Genomic DNA, 20,800 nt, shown 5'->3' with positions numbered 1-20,800 from the left:
TATACAAAACATGAGATTTTCGATTTAAATCAAAGACACAGTTCCATGTTGTATATATGTGTTAAAGTCTTGATTATAAACTATGTATTTATTTAAGAAATATACAGAAGGTAAAAGACTAATTATTACAAAGTAAACAAAATATACAAATTATTTAAAAAAGAAACGACCGTTGATTTTTCATCTTGAAACAATTAAGAAAAAAAAAAAAAGAAACACGAACAAATGTTGAAATTTTTGAAAATCTTGTTGAGAAATATTTGTCATTTGATAGCTTGAGCTTTCTGGTAGTATTGTGTTCACATTTTCGATTTTAAAAGTTTAGCAATACAAACAGGAATTTAGTATGATGCAAACTGGGGTTTCCATCAGAAATGTCGGTCGTAATAAAAAAACATTGAGGTTGTTCCCAACTTTCCAATGTTTGCCTTACATTATTACTATCACATAATGTTGAATGGACTTTCCTTATTTTGACCTTTCATCTCAAACCAATCATAAAAAAGTAAATTTCTAATACTGCGAACTAAAATGTTTTTAATCCCTTTTGTTTAAAATTATATCTTTCTCTTTCAGATGGCTGTTTACACATCTCCATTACTGAGTATTTTACTGTCTACATTTATAGTTACCGTTTATGGCCAATTTGGAGGTTTTGGAGGTGGTGAGATGGGTCAAATAGCACAAATGGCAGGCCTTCCAGGACTAATGGGGGGTGGCGGTGCACAGGAAGGGTCATTAGAAGGCTTAACACTAAGTAATATAATGGCTTTGTCTGGAAACAATGCTGCTGGAATGGGAGGCATGATGGGTGGAGGAATGGGAAGCATGAACGCAGCTTCCATATTGAGCTCTCCTTTGGCAAAGTATATTCCTCTAAAATACCAAATGATGATTTTAAAAGGATCACAGATGATGCCAGGAGCTTCTGTATAAATATGATATTTCGAAAAGAGTAACTTAAATGATGAAAAGTACTATTCATTGTTGGAATTAGTGTTAAGAATATGATAGAAGCAATCTGGGTGAAAAATTGTGCTGAATAAAACAAATAGACATAATATTTGACTTTACACAGGAAGAGCGCAATAAACTTAAGAATAACTACTATAATCAGTATAAACAAAGCATCATTATAAAGTACTCAGGTGGAATCTTTTCAATTAATTTGATTAATTAAAAGTATCTACCGGATACCCACACAATGACAACTAAACAAAGAAAAATAAACAAAGACAATGCGATTAGCCAATATGTTCTGTTGTAAGTTTTCGTTGCGCATAACAGTTAACTTCACAGAATATTTCAAGGAGGTAAACCTGGGGTAGGGACAAAACACTTCAAATCATTAATATGTTTGTATCATATGCAATTTTATCAAAGTCTTTCAAGCTTCCCTTTGAAACAGAATGATATCAGTCCAGCTTACTTTGATGCTTACATGATGTTGGTATAAAATGGTGAATATAAACGTTCCATTGATTTGTAAGATTGTGTCCCTTACCCTAGGTCTACCTCCTTAAGTACCAGCCTATTTAAAATTCAGACACTGTTTAAATTGGAGCTAATTCATTATGTAGTCAAACCCACCAAATAAATGATTTTTATAGTCTACATACGATATAATTTTATATAAGGATAGTCTTTTTTTGTATTCAGATCTACACACTCTCACTAAAAGCAATCAAATCAAACAAAACCATTAATAATAACACAAAGTCCCAATTTTATGTGCAATCTACATATTTCTAAAAATGCATCAACCAAATGAAAAACTAAGTATAAATATGTAATCAGTGACTGTTTCTGAACAAGAAATAATAGTTAATTTGGTTTTTCTTTTTAAATGCGTAAATCACCTACTATCTGATTTTTATAAAGACTGCTACTTAATTTTTTTCTGTTTAACCAACAGATGCAGTTGTTTTTAACCCTGAAAATATCATTATGTAATTGGTACCGTTAACAAATAGGATTCTATTAAAAATGAAAATATGAATAAAAACAATTGTGTTTACAGAAGAAAACAACTTAACCTGTCGGTTTTTGTTACTTTGCTTTCCATTCATATAATAAGTAAACTTGTAACCAAATAAACCAATTATATGGAATCGCCTTATGAGCAATGATACATTTGATAAAAATACTTGATAAAAACTTGTTTACAGCAATCAAGATCAATATGCATTATTTTTCAATATTACTTCTAAGCAAAAACTAAAAGAAAAAAAAAGTTGTTCAATGAGACAAATAACCATTTGCAACAAAGCGGCTGATATGGAAAGGCAGAATTGAAGCAAACACAATTGAAGAAGCAAACTTACATTTCAAATATTATAAAGTGTAAAATAAACAGGTATACATGTAAACTAAATCAGCATATATTGATTTATGGACGTCATCATACACTCGTGCGGGGGCGGGTGTTTCTTGAAATGCAGAGGACTCTTGCCCTACCGGTGCACCTGGTCCATGCTCCCAGTTTTTAGTGGAGTCAGAGTTGCTCATTTGTTTTGTTACTTTGTATGTATGATTTTAGTTACTTTATGTTCTTTGTTATGTATGTCTGTTTTCCATGTCTGGTCTGTCCCTAGATTACATTCTTTTTGATTACCGCTATAACCTTGGTTCCCTTGATAACTCTTTAGAAAGTTACAGCAACAGCTACAGTATGCTAGACATACATATATTACAAAATGCACAAACTTAACTTGTTTTACTGTAACATCTACATGAATACAATAAATAAAACAGAAAACAAAAACTAAATAAAGGGAAAGAAAAGAAAAACAGCAAAATAACAATGCAAATAAGAAATTTGATTGAATTTTGTTATGCTCATCTAAGAAATGAAGAAATTCGTAGTAACGGGAACATGTATTTTTCAATTTACAAATTCGTTCACATAAAACGATTATAATATTTTTAGCATTATATACTTAATGGTCGATGGTAAAGGAAAACTTTTTACCAGACTTTACGACAAAAGTGGTGACTTTACCGTTATAACCTTGGTTCCCTACTATTTCGACCTTCACCGAATATGATCTTTCAAAGAAATCTCCGATGGCGTTTTTTTAACCCTACCGTTGCACTAGACTAAGACCGCGTTTAATGAGATCGACGTGATTTTTGAGTAGTTTGTAGTTTACAAGTTATCTCATAGTTTTAATAATCTTGGGTGTGTTCTTTTTCACGGATGTAGAATGATTTTGGGTAGTGTGCAGATAACAATACTTTGTTTGAACTTTTTAAACAACTGAAAAAAAACATCAAAAATCATGCTGCTGCTAATTAGAGGTACATTTTGAAACATGATTAAACTATACATAAATTGCAATATTGATACTATTGGTATTTTACATATATGCGTACGCACTCAACTATACCAATGTGGATGTGCTTATCAAAATATACCTAAAAACATCTGACTTACTGAATGCGTTTTAAGGTCATGCCACAAATTATGCAAAAATACTGATATATGAATTAATAAAACGGTGCTCGTGTCCCTCTCAGCATATATTTAGCAAACTAAATATTTTAAAAGGGCAATGTCCTCATTCATGTTTTGTTATTTATTTATATATTCATTCCCCGTTTAATAAATTAAGTCGTTTCATGCTTTCATTTTAAATAGAACGTGCGAACGATATGACAGTCGTTTTCTTTAAAATTCAGTTTTGTCAATAAAATGATATCAATAGCATTAATTTACCAACTTATCCTTTAACATAATTTTTTTTATATTTTAGTATACACACGTATAAGTGTTTTTCAGATGTTTACACGAAGACAAAGTAGAAATTAAGACAGTCAGGAAGTTCGGACACGTATCATTGGTTATTATTTTTTTTAAATATGTTTTTTTAACTAATCATTTACAAGCACTACTCAAAACATTGGTAAATGTTTGCAAATATGGATGTAATGGTGACTTTACGATTTTGAAATAAAGGAGCCTTGAATAAAATGTAAAAATTAAGTAAATTATATACAGTTCAATATAATGCAATATTGCTTAGTCTCCTAATGGTAAATCATTAAACTATATATTGTATGATACATTGAACCATTGGCAAAATGGACTTGTCAAAAATGGGTCTTTTACTCATTTACAAGCAAATGCAAAAATATTGCACTTAATTTTGGAAAAAATACATCTTACGAGTGCGAAAATAAACACGTCTTAAATTGTTATATATAAACATAACTGTCGCTTAGTTTTAGATGTTTGACTGTTGTTTAAATATTTATAAACAAATGTTTGAAAAATAATTTCATTGAATACGGTAATTAGTAAAAATAATGGGAATTTAGATATATTAAATGCTGGGGGTGTTTAATTTCACTGAATACGGTAATTAGTAAAAAAGTAAGAAGTTAAAAGAGCTCGTGAATGTAAATGGTTCATTTAAAAATTCATTGAAAATGCTGTGTATAAAGTTATGTGTATATGGGAAAACCATATGTCAGTGTGGTAATTTGGTGCTGATAAAATTGTTTTTGTCTTTGTACCTTTCCTATATGTTTCTTTCCTTTCCACGTCTTTGTTCGTTTGATTTCCGCTAGAATCATGATTTCCTTGATTACCCTTTAATACTTGTAATACTAACAATCAATTTAATAATTGTTTTATTTGTCAGTATATGAAGAAATATCCTCAAACACGTGGTGCACTCTACATAAGCTGGGTAGAATACCCGTATTTATTATATCTTTACCAGTACACCTGTTTTTGAAAATGAGTATCGATTAAAGATTTGTGTGAATGTTTTTAGAGCTTGTGATATCGAAAACCTTGATGCAGTATTTTTCGGTTAAATAACGATTCCTTTCGTTAAAATCCAAACCATTGTTATAAATACGAGCAAATCGAACCCACGGGGACGTCAACATCTAAAAACGGATAGTTTACTAAAGACATGAAAAATCATCCCTTTTATCATAAATTTTAGTTATAGTTATAGTTTACCATTATTGATATGAATAATAAGACCGAGAAACGAACATTCTTTATTATCAATATCTGTTTAATTCAAAGAAAATTCTGCAGGATAAATATCGTTAGTGTAAATATTGAATTCATCGTTGAGGACAAAACAAAATATAGTCTAAATATCTGAAGGTGTTATTAAATGTTTTACCAAATATGTTGAGAACGGTCTTTTTTATTCCAGCCATATACTTTAATTTAAGCAATACGAAACAAGGTCTGCAATAAATGGTACACAATTGGTCCCAGTGGTATTTGCAATAAACAGTATTGTCAAAACAAACCAAATGCAAATGCTGACTAACAGAAATTTCTGTAAGTCCACTTATTTCCTTTTTTATATTATCGGTTGGTAAAAATGATCTAAAAGAATTCGAAAAAAATATATTGACATTCCAATTTATCAAAGGACCAATTGATAAGATATGCGAATATTTGTTTTAAAACATTATGGGGATAGGGTATAGAGTAGAAAAATCAAAACCTTGAACAGATTCGACATGTAATTTATCGATCACTTTAAAAAAAGTTTTTAACACTTCAAAACAATTTAGTCTATTTGTATGTAAGTGAATTCGTAATTTCTTTTTGTAGAATTTAGTACGCCTTATCGACGAAAAACTATTTCATCACGTTCCATTAAGAACCTTTTTTCAAGGTCACAATTAATCTAAGCAAAATCCCAAAGTTCCTTACAGATTTTTTTATAACAGAGAAACCTGTCTTAACCAAATCCTATATAAATCGAATACCAATCTTAACAAGACAATTTTTGAGAACCCTGTGAATTATTTTGGATATGTTTTGACCATGTGTAAACCAAAGCCCTGTCTATACCCTACAACGATAGCCATTTGATTATGGAAATTTCTTACATCGAGAGAAATAGATTGTCATAGAAATCTTTAAAACTAAAACAATCTATTTCTCTCGATGCAAGAAATTTCCATAGTCAACTGGCTATCGTTGTAGGGTTATTTCATGTAATTTGTAACGTTAAATTTAACGGATAGTTTTATTAAAGACCCCTGAAGAAAGAAAAACTAGTTAATTAATGCTGTTACTTACATGTATTTAGTAAATGGTATTTTTATCACGTTCTATCATTAATCTTGTTCTCTTCAGTTTAAAGTCAACCATTTATCTAATCTAAATCATAAAAGTCCCAAAATGAATATCGATCAAACAAAGTTTAACAAACGCTGTATTTTTTTTCTTAAAAACTCGATTGTCTATTTGCTTAAATTATTGTTATTTTTTATATTTATTTATATATATATATATTCATTGACAATATGGATCGTATTTTTCTTCTTGTTTCTAGAAAAGCAGAGGACGGTTACCCTACCAGTGCACCTGGTCAATGCTTCGACTTTTTATTGGAGTCCAAGTTGCTCATTTACTTTTATTACTTTTTTGTTTCATTTTCTGTTCTTCATTGTGAGTGTCTTTTTCCCATGTCTGGTCTTTGTTCCTGGATTACATTCTTTTGATTCCCGCTAGAATCTTGGTTTCTTTGATTACTCTTTCCTCAAGTATGCAAAAAGTATGCCTTTCAATTCAAATCAATATCATCAGCCTGATTTGATGGAATTTAAATTTGGTTGAAAACAAAAACATTATTTCAAATATTTTTTTTTATTAAAAAGTATATCAAAATCAAAATCTGAAAAAATAGTTCGATTGTATTAAGTACCAGTCTATATAAAATTCAGACACTGCAAACAGTAAGGTGATTCGTGGTGTAGAAAAACCCACCAAACAAACAGTGTTTTTTAGTCTACATATGCTATATTTTTACATTACAATAATCATTTCCTTATTCAGATATGCACTTTTCTCCCACTAAAATCAACCAAATCAAACCAAATCAGGAACAATAACTCTTGCAAAGGGTCAATTTCATGTATAATCTATATAAATTTTATCGTAAAAGCGCAACCCCAAAATGAAAAACTAAGACTGGTTATGTTATCTATAACGGTTTTTGATCAAGAAATAAAACTGAATTCGGTGGGGTTTTGACATGCATGAATCACCACCTGTCTTATTTCTTATAGAGACTGCTACTTGAACAAATAATAACATGTATTCCTGTTATACCAGTCTAATCAGATGATTAATTGCGCATTCTAGACGTAGCACGTCCTATCCGAATTATCTCTTCAAATATTCTTATATTTTTTTTGGGTCCCCTTTGTGCACTGAACCACTTGTTAATAAGATATCGCACTCATCATACCTTAAGAATTAACTTTAGTTTGTTATTTACTGAAACCGTAAGAATGCATTTAATCAAATAAGAAGCAATGGGTTTGATATTGCAGAACAACATAATTAATCAAATAACATATACAATATAATGTTCATGTCATTGAATCTAAATGCTTCGTTTATATACAGGTTTCTTGTTAAGTTGAAGGAAGCAATGGTGTAAACAATGCCAATAATTAAAACATTCAACGATATTATATTTTATTCTAAATAAGGCATGTACAATGAGAGAAACTAAAATTCAAGAAATACAGCTAACAAGTATCTGGGCGTTTACATCTTCATTTTTTTAATATTAAAGTAACGGAAAGGGTTACATAGAATAGTAACTTAAATGCGTTATCTATGCACCCCATCGGTGCACCTGGTCCATGCTCCCAGTTTTTAGTGGAGTCCGAGTTGCTCATTTACTTTTGTTACTTTGTATGTATGATTTTAATTACTTTTTGTTCTTTGTTGTGTATGTCTGTTTTCCATGTCTGGTCTTTGTCCCTGGATTAAATTCTTTTGATTACCTCTATAACCTTGGTTCCCTTGATTATTCTTTCTGAAAACTGTATAATCCAAGGTCTTCAAAATTAAACAAATAGTAAAAACATAATGATATGCACAATAAACATCGAACGTAGAAAAGTGATTTATATTTTTGTACTGGATCAAAATAAATAGATAAAACAAAAATTACAACAAACAAACAGGCAATTTACACAACAATTCCGTTACAAGAATATTCATACATGCTCACAGAAGAAGCAGCATACATGTATGCACCATTGGTTACCGAAAACAATGAAAGCAAATAGAAAACGTAAATTGAAGACGTGCAAGTAACAAGTATCTTGGCGTATACATCTTATTGATATTGCAAGATATTAACACCCAAAGAGAAAGTATGATTTTATGTAACTTCATTGTATTCTTTGAAAACTATATTATTCAAGGCCTTTAAACTAAACACAATAGTGTACATATAATAAATGTTTGCACAATAAACATAATACGTAGAATAGTTATATACATAATCATAATACATGATATAAACAAAACCTGGATTAAAAACAAACAAACAAATAAACAAAACAAAAAAATGCACACCCCAACATTCACATAACAAAAACATACGAACAAACAATTTTAACTGTCATTCTTTATTTTACAAATATTGTATTAATAACTTTTAAGGAACACAAACATCGAATACTTTTGCCTTCCATTAACATGTCTACGGATAAATTCTTCGCATTCTAGATCAAAATGGCAGGTAAAACTGTTCCTTACCGCACGATCTAGATCTACCCCACTTCATCACTAAAGTTCCCAAAGTATCAGACTGTACTAAAATACAGAACGAAAATAAAGCATTTTTAAGAACTTTATTAGAAATTTGATATTTCATATTGCCGTATGAAAGGTGTCCAAAAACAAATCGCAGTTTGTTCATATATTACTAAATTATTAAATTATTCTAATTTACAAAAACTTTGCACAGGAACTACCAAAAATGATTTTAAGGGAAATATTTCAGGCTTGGTAAGAAACAAGCCTTAGCCGGTGGCCCTTGGGTTGATATAGGAGTCTCGGGTTAAGACAGCTTGTAATACAGATTTTGACATGTAATATTCAGAATATATATATGTGTGTGTGTGTGTGTGTGTGTGTGTGTGTGTGTGTGTGAGCTTTTAGAGAGTATAGTCTTATAATTGACGTTATTTCTTATACCTGTTTGTCCCTTTTGTCACCTGTCAAGGTAAACAAACAAAACAATGAAGAATATTAACTGTTGTTTCTCATACTTTGTTTTCACGAATTCCATTTTTTTATTGTACGTTCTCAAGGATTATTGTAATTCATTATACATGCAAGTCCCACCATGTTTTTATATTAATATTAATAACAGGAAATTATGTTCCAAATGCAAGACAGATTCATTTTCTTTCTTAACAACCAACTTGACATTAATGCAATAAATCTTCTTGTGTCTCCTTAATTTTCATTTTATCATTTGCTTTTTAAAAACGTCAAGGCAAACATTTTTCATGATATTTAGATGCACATCACCTTGCAAAACTGTTGTTCGTTTTTTGTTATGATTTTAGAGGGCCGGTCAATATATTCTTTTGTTTTTGACACTTGCAATTATTTTTTTCTGCTAAACGATTTGTTTGTGCATCTGTTCCGAAACGGCTGTACAGAATGGAATTAAATTTGGCACAGGTAGGACTCGCGTACTCTGGCTTTCTAGAAACACCTGCCAAGTTGTTTGTAATTTTTACGTCCGAGGTAGACGAACGAGGAAAGGCAAATTATGACGAATTGAAACATCAATTGAATACACTATAAAGATCTACAATCTAAGTTTAGGATCGGAATAACTGTTTATCGATATATTGTTTTTCAGAAATGTTTTGGTTGTACATTAAAGAGCATTTTCACTTTAAGTGGCTTTTAATATGGAACAGGTTTAGTGTATCAGCGCATGAAGTCATTAGCTATATGCCTACAAACGTGGATATTGGTACTATATGAATGAAGATAATATATAATTTTTTATATAAACTATTGAAAACATTTATATTTAAACTATTGAAAACATTTATATATAAACTATTGAAACCATTTATATATAAACTATTGAAAACATTTATATATATTTCTATTTTTATAACTCGCTGTAATAATCCAGGAAGGCTTTGCGCAGTATAGTGCAGAGCCATTTAATACTTAATATTAAAGCTGCGTTAGCTGCCAAATTTGATCAGTTTTGATTCCACTGAATTTTGGTGATTCAATGAAATACGTTTGTAGTAATGCAATTGAAGCAATAAATGTCGATAATACCTACAGAAAATTGTGAAAACAAAGTTTTTTTTAATCAGAGAAGATCGATAGCTCTGATCTCATTATTTTTCGTCATTACTTCCGAACATTGCCGACAGGGCATTCACCTGGGTAAAATACTTTAACTTTAGTAAAAAAAATAACAATAACGGATACACAGGTAAGCACGTGTCTTGTTTTCATTTTATTTCATCTATTTCTTGATTAGTTTTCAAATAAATAATTATATCACAATAGGTAAATTTCAAAAGGATCCTCGTGTTATATATTCGAACTTTTTTTCTTTTACGGCTTGAGTCTGTCAGTCTTCCGTGCCAATGGATTACCACTTTCGCTTTGCAATCAGATTTGTTATTAAAAAAGCGACCCTTACAGCACATGCGCGGATTAAGGTCACCAAACGTCGCATGCATACAACTTTATCTAGATTGATTTTTTGTCTTAAAAGACAATAGATATATAAACACCTAGTTCATGCATTTAATGCATTTTATGTGTGGATATCAAATGAAAGTGTACAGGAAAAATAATATTTAGTAGAAATAATTCAAACAGAAACAAAAAATTACGAAAATGACAGCTAATGCACTTTAAGAATGAGTGTTATATCTACTTTAAATGAGGAATTCATGTACAAACTAATTCCAATGTACCAACTCTTTGATAAGCTGGTCCCATACTTGATTGCAAAAATACTAAGAATAACAATACATTTTGTGTGCTTATATTTTCTGTGGAAATGGTATAAACATTATGCAAATGAGTTTTAAAAATATGCTTTTAATAGTGTCTACTTCGCTGAAAATGAAGATGTCACTGTACTTAAACTAGGCATGTTCTTGATGACAGTAGTGCCAAAACTTGTTCAAAACAGGTATAAGTGGTGGATTGATGCAAACCATGGTACACAGTTAGAAATGTTAAAAGTACAACAAGAATTATCCAATTAACTTTAAAATCATACCACAAATATTAATCTTTGATTGAACATTAATTGCATTAATTGATATGCATCGGAGAACATTGGATTTAAACATTAGACGAACCAATGATAGCAACCGTCGACCAGCATTTTACTTTAAAAAAATAAACTCTCTCTGAACGCTGGACTGACCATGTTGAAAATTGAAAGAAAATTGCAATGTGGAAAAAAGATGATTTTTAGCAATTTCCTTATACTATAATGTTTTTTTCGCTTGGTAAAAGGTGGAAAGAATATATGTCGATGGAGTTGCAATTTTAGAACCTTAGTTTATTCAAATGGTGGATTTGTGTCAAATCCTTCGTTTACAAAAGCCGTTTTCCTAATTTTGCTAACATGTAATATATATGATTATACATGTATGAACATGCACAAACAAAACAGTAGCAAAGCCAACTTATCCTTCATAACCGAATACATTATTTTGCATATATATTTAGGCTTGGCAGAAAGAAACACAAATTTCAAAATCGGGAAAAAAAATGAGATTGTTGACTGAATATTTTGTTTTTTAAAAACAACGGACTTAGTTAAATACTTTCAATATCACATTTATGGATAAAAACACAGGAGGCTACTTTTGTCAAACTACACTGGTCTGCTTTAGTACAGTAGTAGTTCAACAAAGCAATGAACACAAGAAAATTGATTAAATATTCAAAGAAAAGTTTTTACTCCGACAAATGTTCAAAATATAAAGCTTTTAATAGAGTAACCACTATATTTTTTTGTTATTAGTTACAATGCACGTTGTTCTGTCACCTAATTTTTGCAATATAAATCACGATGATAGTGACTCTTATCTTCCGTAATAAATACTTTATAATTAGAATAAAGTGTGGGGGTTAATTCATTGTTTAGTTATTGTCTGATTAACATAAATGTGCAAATTCTTTAACATAATTAGGACGAGAATAAGAAATAGCAAAATTTTTACTGCCACCAGAAATAAGAGGAAATGGTAGGAACAGCATAGTTGTTGAGTGCAGCGGCTCATAGAGAATAGAGAATGTTACACATACATTTTTTTACCTGTTTGATATGTGACGCTGTAAACTCACTTTGACCCATTATAGTTTGGGGTAAATTTTCCTCTTATGCCCAGAAAAAATCTGAGTACTGATTTCTACGTACTTTTAGTCAGTTTCTACATGTATAAGGTGCTGAAATCTGTTTCTTGGCATATCTTTTTAACAATGAGCCCCTCGAGTGGTGTGTTGAAACAGGTAATGTGGTGAAATGGGAACCGCGGACTTGACTTTTTAAGAGCAACTCGGCGGGTGTTTCTAGAAAAGCAGAGGACGCTTACCTTACCGGTGAACCCGGTCCATGCTCCCAGTATTTAGTGGAGTCCGAGTTGCTTATTTGCTTTTGTTACATTGTATGTATGATTTTAGTTACTATATGTTCTCTGTTGGATATGTCTGTTTTCCATGTCTGGTCTTTGTCCCTGGATTGCATTCTTTTGATTACCGCTATAACCTTGGTTCCCTTGATTACTCTTTAATAATATGAGGAAGGTGAAACCTTATAAGAACTCTCCGAAAAATCATATGAATTCGAAAATGTAGTTTTAATAGAAAATAAAATTCATATTAAATAATGATAATCTATATAATTCAATGTTTTAAAAATCTAATTAACGAACAGATAAAAAGTCTTTAGCAAAAAAAGCATATAATATGAGATGTCCTACACATAGTGAATTAACATACAGTCAAACGTCGGTAGCCCGAACTCCAATGGACCATTATCGGGAGTTCGAGAAATTGAAGTTCGTATATTTCCGGATTTCTTCCGTTGGAGGTCCGAGTTCGACTTTATCGTTAGAAATTGCTTACTTTCTCCGAAGTTGTGTCAGTTCGTGGATCTTTTTCATTCGCCTTCGGAAGATTATGTTGATTTACGGACATTGAAAATGCTGTATCTTCTTTTTAAAACGTCCAGAGTGCGGGTTCATTGGTCAATAATTTGTTTTCATCCGATTTTCTTTCATGGTTTCATCATATCGACTTTGGAACATTCTCGAACTTCAGTCAGGTTTATCAAAACTACTTAATTAGTGATGACTTAAATATAACCTGTTATTAACTAAAATGACACTGATTAATGATAGGGTTTCAGTTTTTCACACCTTTTATTACCCAAGCTGACAAAATAGCTGACGAGTTCGAGTTAGTGAGCTTTATTCTCTGAGATTTATTACCGAACTAGTCAGTTCAAGTTTTCGAGAAATCGAAGTTCGGGAAATCCAAAGTTATTTATATTGATTATATAGGAGAAAAGTTTTGTACTTTGAATTGTGTTCGAAGAAATCCCGGGTGTTCGAGTCATCCGCTTTCGAGCGAGTGAAGTTCGACTGTAGTTACAAAAAAAATCCTTCCAGCAATTGTATTGCAAAGGTATTTAACTTAAGAATGTAATCTTCAAACATCAACAAAAAAGAAAAGCTTTTATGTTTTCTTTTACGAATATTGTATCAACATGTATTGTATATTTATAATTATCGCACCAATGATTATTTTCTCCATCTTCCATGCTGAATTCTATATTAATCAGGTTTCTCCGCATTCAATTTTAAAATAGCGCGCTATATATTTTCCATTACGCCGCAAAGATTTCAAAATAAAAAGCAGTCTACAAATTAAGGAAAGGAAGCAAAAAAATTCCAAAACCCTTTTTAAATATTTTATTAGAATTTTGATGTGTCCAATTATTGTTATGTAAAGGCAACAACAAACATATCTCATTTGTTTTATTTGTTGCACCTTGTTATTTTAAATAGTACTCCACCTAAGTTTCATGCATAATGTGATTCAAGGTTAGAAAGCCTGCATATTTATATTTTTTGATATTTTGTTTAAATTGTTATAGTAAACAGAAACTGACATGTGGTTTTTCATATAACCCATGCCCTAAGAAGTTAAAAATTATATAGAATGTACTGTGAATTCATACCTAAGGGCGATAACTCTGTAAATGACAGTAAAATACAATAGAAACTGTTGTATTTTAAATGTGGATTATCTCCTCAGAGCAGGCAGATTGGAATGAATAATTATACATTTCATCATATAGATCTATAAAGCAACTTAATAACAAAAATAAAACTTTGTAGCCTTTTTTTAAGGTGTATCACGTTTTACAAAGACTGCTACTTAATTGATTACAATATTCGAACATAATTCATCCACAGACGATTTTTAGCTAATGTGGACATGCGTAGAAACCACAAACCTATAGGAGATCTGATAACATAGCAAAATGAAAAAATAAAATCAAACATTCTTTTAAAAATAAGTGATAAATGGCACACGGTCACAAATATTTATGGGAGCTTTTAGACGGTGCAAGCTTGTATTGACGCTACTTGTTATCTTTAAATCTTCATTACACCTTCAAGAGGAGCATTTTTAATTTGAAACCGAAGTTCTCGTACTACTCTCTATAATTACATTAGACAAACAAAAAAGCTTATTAGATATTCGAATAAAAATTTTTCTGTCTAGTCAGAAAAAAAATTGTAAAGCTTTTAGAAAGATCAACCTCTATAATTGTTGTAATTAGTTAAAGTGTTCATAAAGCTTTTAGAAAGAGCGACCTCTTTAAATGTTGTAATTAGCTACAACGTTCGTTTCTCATACATGTGCCACCTCATAAATCTTTGCAATACCTTTAAGGTGATAATGACTCTAATCTCCCGTAGCACTTTGAACTTCAAGAATACTTTAAGCTTCAAGAGTTCTTTAACTTAACACGACCTACGCACAACGACAGTAATAAATTAAATTGTAGCAGAATATAAGATACGTGTCTAAAACAAGATAAAGAGAGGTATAGAGGCATACACAAAAATAAAATCGATTATATAAACACAATTAAAACTTATTACGACCACTATTAGAAAATAATGTCACTTTCTAAAAAAGTTATCTGTAATGTTGTGCAACAATTTGCAATGACTTCTTACATTTTCAAATACGAACACAATAATTGGCTATCTAATTTTTTTGTTTTTAATCTCAAGTAAAACATACTAAAACTGCCAACGTAATTACAATAGAGCTATTGAGCATCATAAGTTCGCAGTAAATATTCAAGACAAATATACATATCTTTCTATATAAAAATAGAAGATGTGATATGATTGCCAATGAAACAGTCATCCATCAAAAGCCAAACAACGAACAATTAAACTTCTACAGGTCACTACACTGTAAGTAAAACTGTGCATTAAAGACGAATATTGACATGATTTTTAGACAACGCTCATTGCTTGGGACAAGTCATTCTCCTGTACGTACATGTAGTACATTTTGCATCATGCTTTACAGCCAACATTCTACGACAAAGACCGTGAAGTAAGTATTTGTGACCATTTGTACTGCAAATGGCAAGTATTACTGACTTTCAATAACTATATGTACATGCATCAGCAATTTTTTTGTGCCTATGACATGTTACAACAAGGAACAATGTGGTAACGATGCAGCTCAAAAAACTTTCACTGCATTTCATTGTAATAATACAAATACAAAGTGGGGCGCATGAAACAAAACAGAAACATACTTAGTCGACATCTTCCTCGACTACAAATTTGACCGATCATTCTGTCCGACACTGAATATTTAATATATATTAAGTCTCAATGCCCTGTTGGAACAAATAAAAATTCTAACACATATTTCAAACGTTTCGGTGCTGTACCCTCCTTCTTCAGGAAATTAATTTACCACTCTAGCGAAATTGACTCTTCCTACTTTCAACATGGCAACAATTAACTTAGTCTTTTAGAAATAACATTAAAAACTGAACATACGATATAAAAACAATATCAGAGGGTAGTAATGATGATAGCATTAATAAAAAAAATATTCATGTAATACATGTTTATTAATTAAGCTTTGCTTTAAGTAATATCAAAAATTGTCTTAAGGTAAATTTCTAGAACGACTAGAACACTTGAACAAAAGTACAAATGGCAAAACATGTTTGACAGTTATATCTGTTTTATCTTTGTTCTTTTTATATGAACACTAATAAGGAAATATGAGCGACATAATATATAAAAAATACTAAATAAGGTCTCACTAACCACTTCTAACGTTTCCATTACTTTACATGTTAAAAAAGTAATTTTCAAAGTCTCACTGTGAATTCCCAGGATAAATGACATCTTAAAGTTGCATACCGTTGCGAAGCTTGGAAAGTAAGGCTTCCAAAATCATTATGCTAATGGTACGATGATAGTAGAAATTCTTCACAAAATTTACTTGAATAAATAATACTGAAAATCCACATTTTTACCTGTTCTGCTAACTGACAGCATGGAGGCAAATTACTCACACATGTAAGCAATATTCATACACTTTTGTAATTAATTACATATATGATTTTAAAGCACACATTCTTAGCTTTATTTTGACTACTTTTAATCATAATACACACAAATAATGCACTTACAATGCATATGTCTAGGTTCAGTGTGTTTTTGGTACTACATTTGACCTGGAAGTGGTTAGTGAGACCTAAGCACACTTTATAATCGCAATTAATTTACTAATGCGCTGCTTTCAAAGACCGAAAACTCAGCAAAATATTACGTAGACGTTTCGGACAATTATCCAGTGCTTTTCAGAACTGCAATGTTAAATACCTCTGTGAAAGATCTACTTTTGGCAAAAAGAACAAATTTCGCTCGCACTCGATTAACATGTGCTATATTCGTTTGTTTTATTCGGTTGATATTCATAGCTCAAAAAGCAAATAGTGTAAAACAAGTCACACATTATTGTAACATCCAAGTACATACAAAATGACAGGAAACAAAAGCATCTTTTCACACAAACTTTTCGCTTCCAAAAATAACAACAGACTTTATAAAATTTATATATGTATATATTTTTTTGTGGGAAAGAATTAATTTGTTTTAGATATAGAAGTGTAATTTCCCCCATAGAATCCATTTGTTCTTTCCAAATAATTACATTATCAACTCCATTATTATATTTATAATTGATTTCAATATGTACAATACCGCTAGCAACTTAAGGTAGGCAATACCTTTAACACAGAGCATTATGTTCAGTCATCTTGCTATATATATATATATATATATATATATATACATATATACATATATATATATATAAATATATATACAAACGTCTCAGAATGTGACGACTCTATTCACTACACTGCTCCATCAGATCAAATTGATACAGGGAAGATATGTAAACGTATAGAAAGGTCTGAAAAATTCCCAACGATATTAGAACTGTCAAATTTGCGATGCAAATTTTTGGTCGTTCCCTCCGCGGGACTCGAACTCGTACCGCTGTGACATCTGTGGCAACACCGCCTGCACAAAGTCCAAGACCAGTCGGCCAGCTAGGCTATATAAAAATATAGCTTTCGCTGGCCGGGTCCTTCCTCCTCGTAGGATTAATCTAGGGCTGTAACTTAAGTACACGATGGGTGGTAGTACGGGACAGTTCATTTATATGTTATTATGTAGGATAGAGGATCAAATTAATAATGCATGTCATAACAAATCAATATTATATATATATATATATATATATATATATATATATAGCCTAGCTGGCCGAGTGGTCTAGGGCGCTGGACTTTGTGCAGGCGGTGATGTCACAGCGGTACGAGTTCGACCAAAAATTCGCATCGCAAATTTGACAGTTCTAACATCGTTGGGAATTTTTCTATACGTTTACACATCTTCCCTGTATCAATTTGATCCGATGGAGTAGTGTAGTGAATAGAGTCGTCACATTCTGAGACGTTTGTATAATATTGATTTGTTGTGACATGCATCATTAATTTGATCCTCTATCCTACATAATAACATCTAAATGAACTGTCCCGTACTACCGTTATTTTATTATATATTGTTTAAAGAAAAATGTTTTGCATTTAATACTGAACTTAGCGCTCTGTATATGACAAATTTCCACGAATTTGCTACTTCAATGGGAAAATTTCTCTTAAAACCGCGGATTCACCATATACATTCATCTTCTGAACCTTATCTCCTTAATGATACTGTGTGTCAATCTTTATGATGATATTCCTCGTGCACATAATTTGATTAGGCATTTAATAGTAAAACAAAATAAGTATGTAAACATAAAAGTATAACTTTTTTCAACGCTTCAATATTGCCTGTTTTAAGACACTAATACAGGAATACATTAAGTAAAAGATACTCCCATTGCTTCCAATTTGGGAAGAAGCCTTTAGAAATGGAGAAATTTTCTTTAAAATGCGATAATAAAAGTCATGATCTAAATCAGACTAGATTGAAACAGTTATGGGGATGATTTCTTTTCTTCCTGGCTAATTGTTATCCATTAATGAGCGTTCATTGTGATGTTACGCTGCATGTATACCATTAGGGATTAATACACAGAAAATTAAAAAAAAAACTTCGTTGAAGAATAAGCCTTAAATAATATAGAAGATAATATGAGCATTGGTTTTCATATTCACAGGTCACCTGTGACCTTAAAGATTACCTTGGCCATGTTACGATAATAAATCGAAAACAGTAAAAGAGAGGAAAAAATATATTATAATAAATGTATATCGTGATTAGAAGTACATTCCAAAAGAACAGTTTCGATGACCTTTTTCCCCTAATAAATCACAAACCGTTACAGATAGCGGATTACTTTAATTTACAAATATGATCAGAATAGCAATGTCTGCATTAAAAGTGTCCATTCAGCGTATTTTGAAACCGAGGATGACTATTTTGTCCATGTCCATGCTCTCTGTTTTAGTGGAGTCCAAATTACTCATTTACTTTTTGTTGCGTTATACGTATTATTTTAGTTATTTCATGCTTTTGTTGTGTGTGTCCGTTTTCAATGTCTGGTCTTTGTCCCTGGATACTTTCTTTTTTTTTTTATTTTCGCAAGAGTCTTGGTTCCTTTGATTACTCTGTGTTCATGGCAACAAACTTACATTTAAAAATAAGTTCCAACAACCATATTTCAGGGGTCAGAAGGTTCAAAATAACCAAGATATGATATTTCGAAACCGATAAAGATTTTTTGCCCCACGCAACAAGCTTCTGCTGAAATGAATTCCCTAACATTCGTATGTTTTGTGTTTTAAGAAGGTTCGAAACAATAAAGATATGGTATATACTAACCGAAAGTCGCATTGTCATATTTGTAAGTCAACAACTGGTATCGAACGCGAATATCTAGTGAAGGAAATCAACGAACTAAAGATTCGAACAGAAATAAAAAAGAACATAATTAATCTAAATATAACGATCAGATAAGAAAAAATTAACACACACAACAAAAGACATGAAATAACCACATTAACACGCATACAGATTCAGAAGGAAAAGAGCAAGCTAAAAACATGGAAACACTTATCAGATCCACAGCGCATTAAAGATTTTAGTATAATTTGTCTCACTGATTTGGTCTCTTTCGTCACATTTAAAAAATGGCAAAAAGGAATCAAAGTATTTCAACTTTATAAAACGGCACAGTTCTTTTAAAGAATTTTGCTATGGCTTCTTGAAATGTTTTCGAAAAGAGTCTTTATTTAAAGATTAAAAATTTCATATTAAAACCATTCTATCTGGATTTATGAAAAGGCGAAGAATTGTATAATGTATCATAAATATTTATTAGAATGTACAGCAAACAATAAATCAGTCGTTTGACTCTTTTTATGGAAATGATAAATGGTAACATTTAACGAATTTTCATTAAGAGGTCAGACGGTCATTGAATGACTCTCAAAAACTCGTTAATTATTGAGGTTGTCTTCGTAACCAAGGTTTGCTCACGTATGATATTACCAGGTACAATTGTTTCTTATCCAGAACATTCAGGTCAAGTTAATTAATTAACGACGTTAGTACTAATGTACGAATTAAATCTTAATATTATGCTAGGTACAAGAATAATCAAGGGAACCAGGATTCTACCGGAAATCAAAAGAATGTAATGTAGGGACAAAGACAAGATTTGGAAAACAGACACACAACAAAGAACATAGAATAACCAATATAATACGTAAACCAGCAAAAACGCCCCACGCAGTAATGGTGATCACAAATTGTACAAGCTGTTTTTTGTTGTTTTTTTTTTCATGTAAAACAAGTCCATTTTAGTTCACATATTATCACCAGTGTGAAACTTTGACTATTATCATTTGGACTTTTTTATGAGCAACTCGGCGTGTGTTTCTAGAAAAACTAAGGACGCTTACCCTACCGGTGCACCTGGTCCATGCTCCCAGTTTTTGGTGAAGTCCGAGTTGCTCATTTGCTTTTGTTACTTTGTATGCATGATTTTAGTTACTTTTATGTTCTTTGTTGTGTATGTCTGTTCTGGTCTTTGTCACTGGATTACATTCGTTTGATTACCGCTATAACCTTGGTTCCCTTGATTACTCTTTCTTGCAGAAAACAAGATTGTATTACATATCATTTAAGATCTTATCTAATGAGTGTAGTATTACCGTTTTAATAAGATCTCTTTTGTTTTTTGGTGCATGATCTTGATACATAATAAGTTTCTTATGCATCTTTCGTGATTAGATAAAAGAAAATGGTTATATAAAAGGAGCAATCTTGTCACGCAAATCAACTTCAAAGAATTGTTGTCTCTTCCTGTAACCCAGTGTCATCACGATTTCTTTTACCATTTTTAATTGTTCCTATC

This window comes from Perna viridis, chromosome 12 (assembly GCF_037379345.1).
Source record: "Perna viridis isolate PV_CMFRI_1.1 ecotype Kerala chromosome 12, ASM3737934v1, whole genome shotgun sequence".
Lineage (NCBI taxonomy): Eukaryota > Metazoa > Mollusca > Bivalvia > Mytilida > Mytilidae > Perna > Perna viridis.
The sequence above is the reverse complement of the archived record's forward strand: the minus strand, read 5'-3'. Positions refer to the sequence as shown.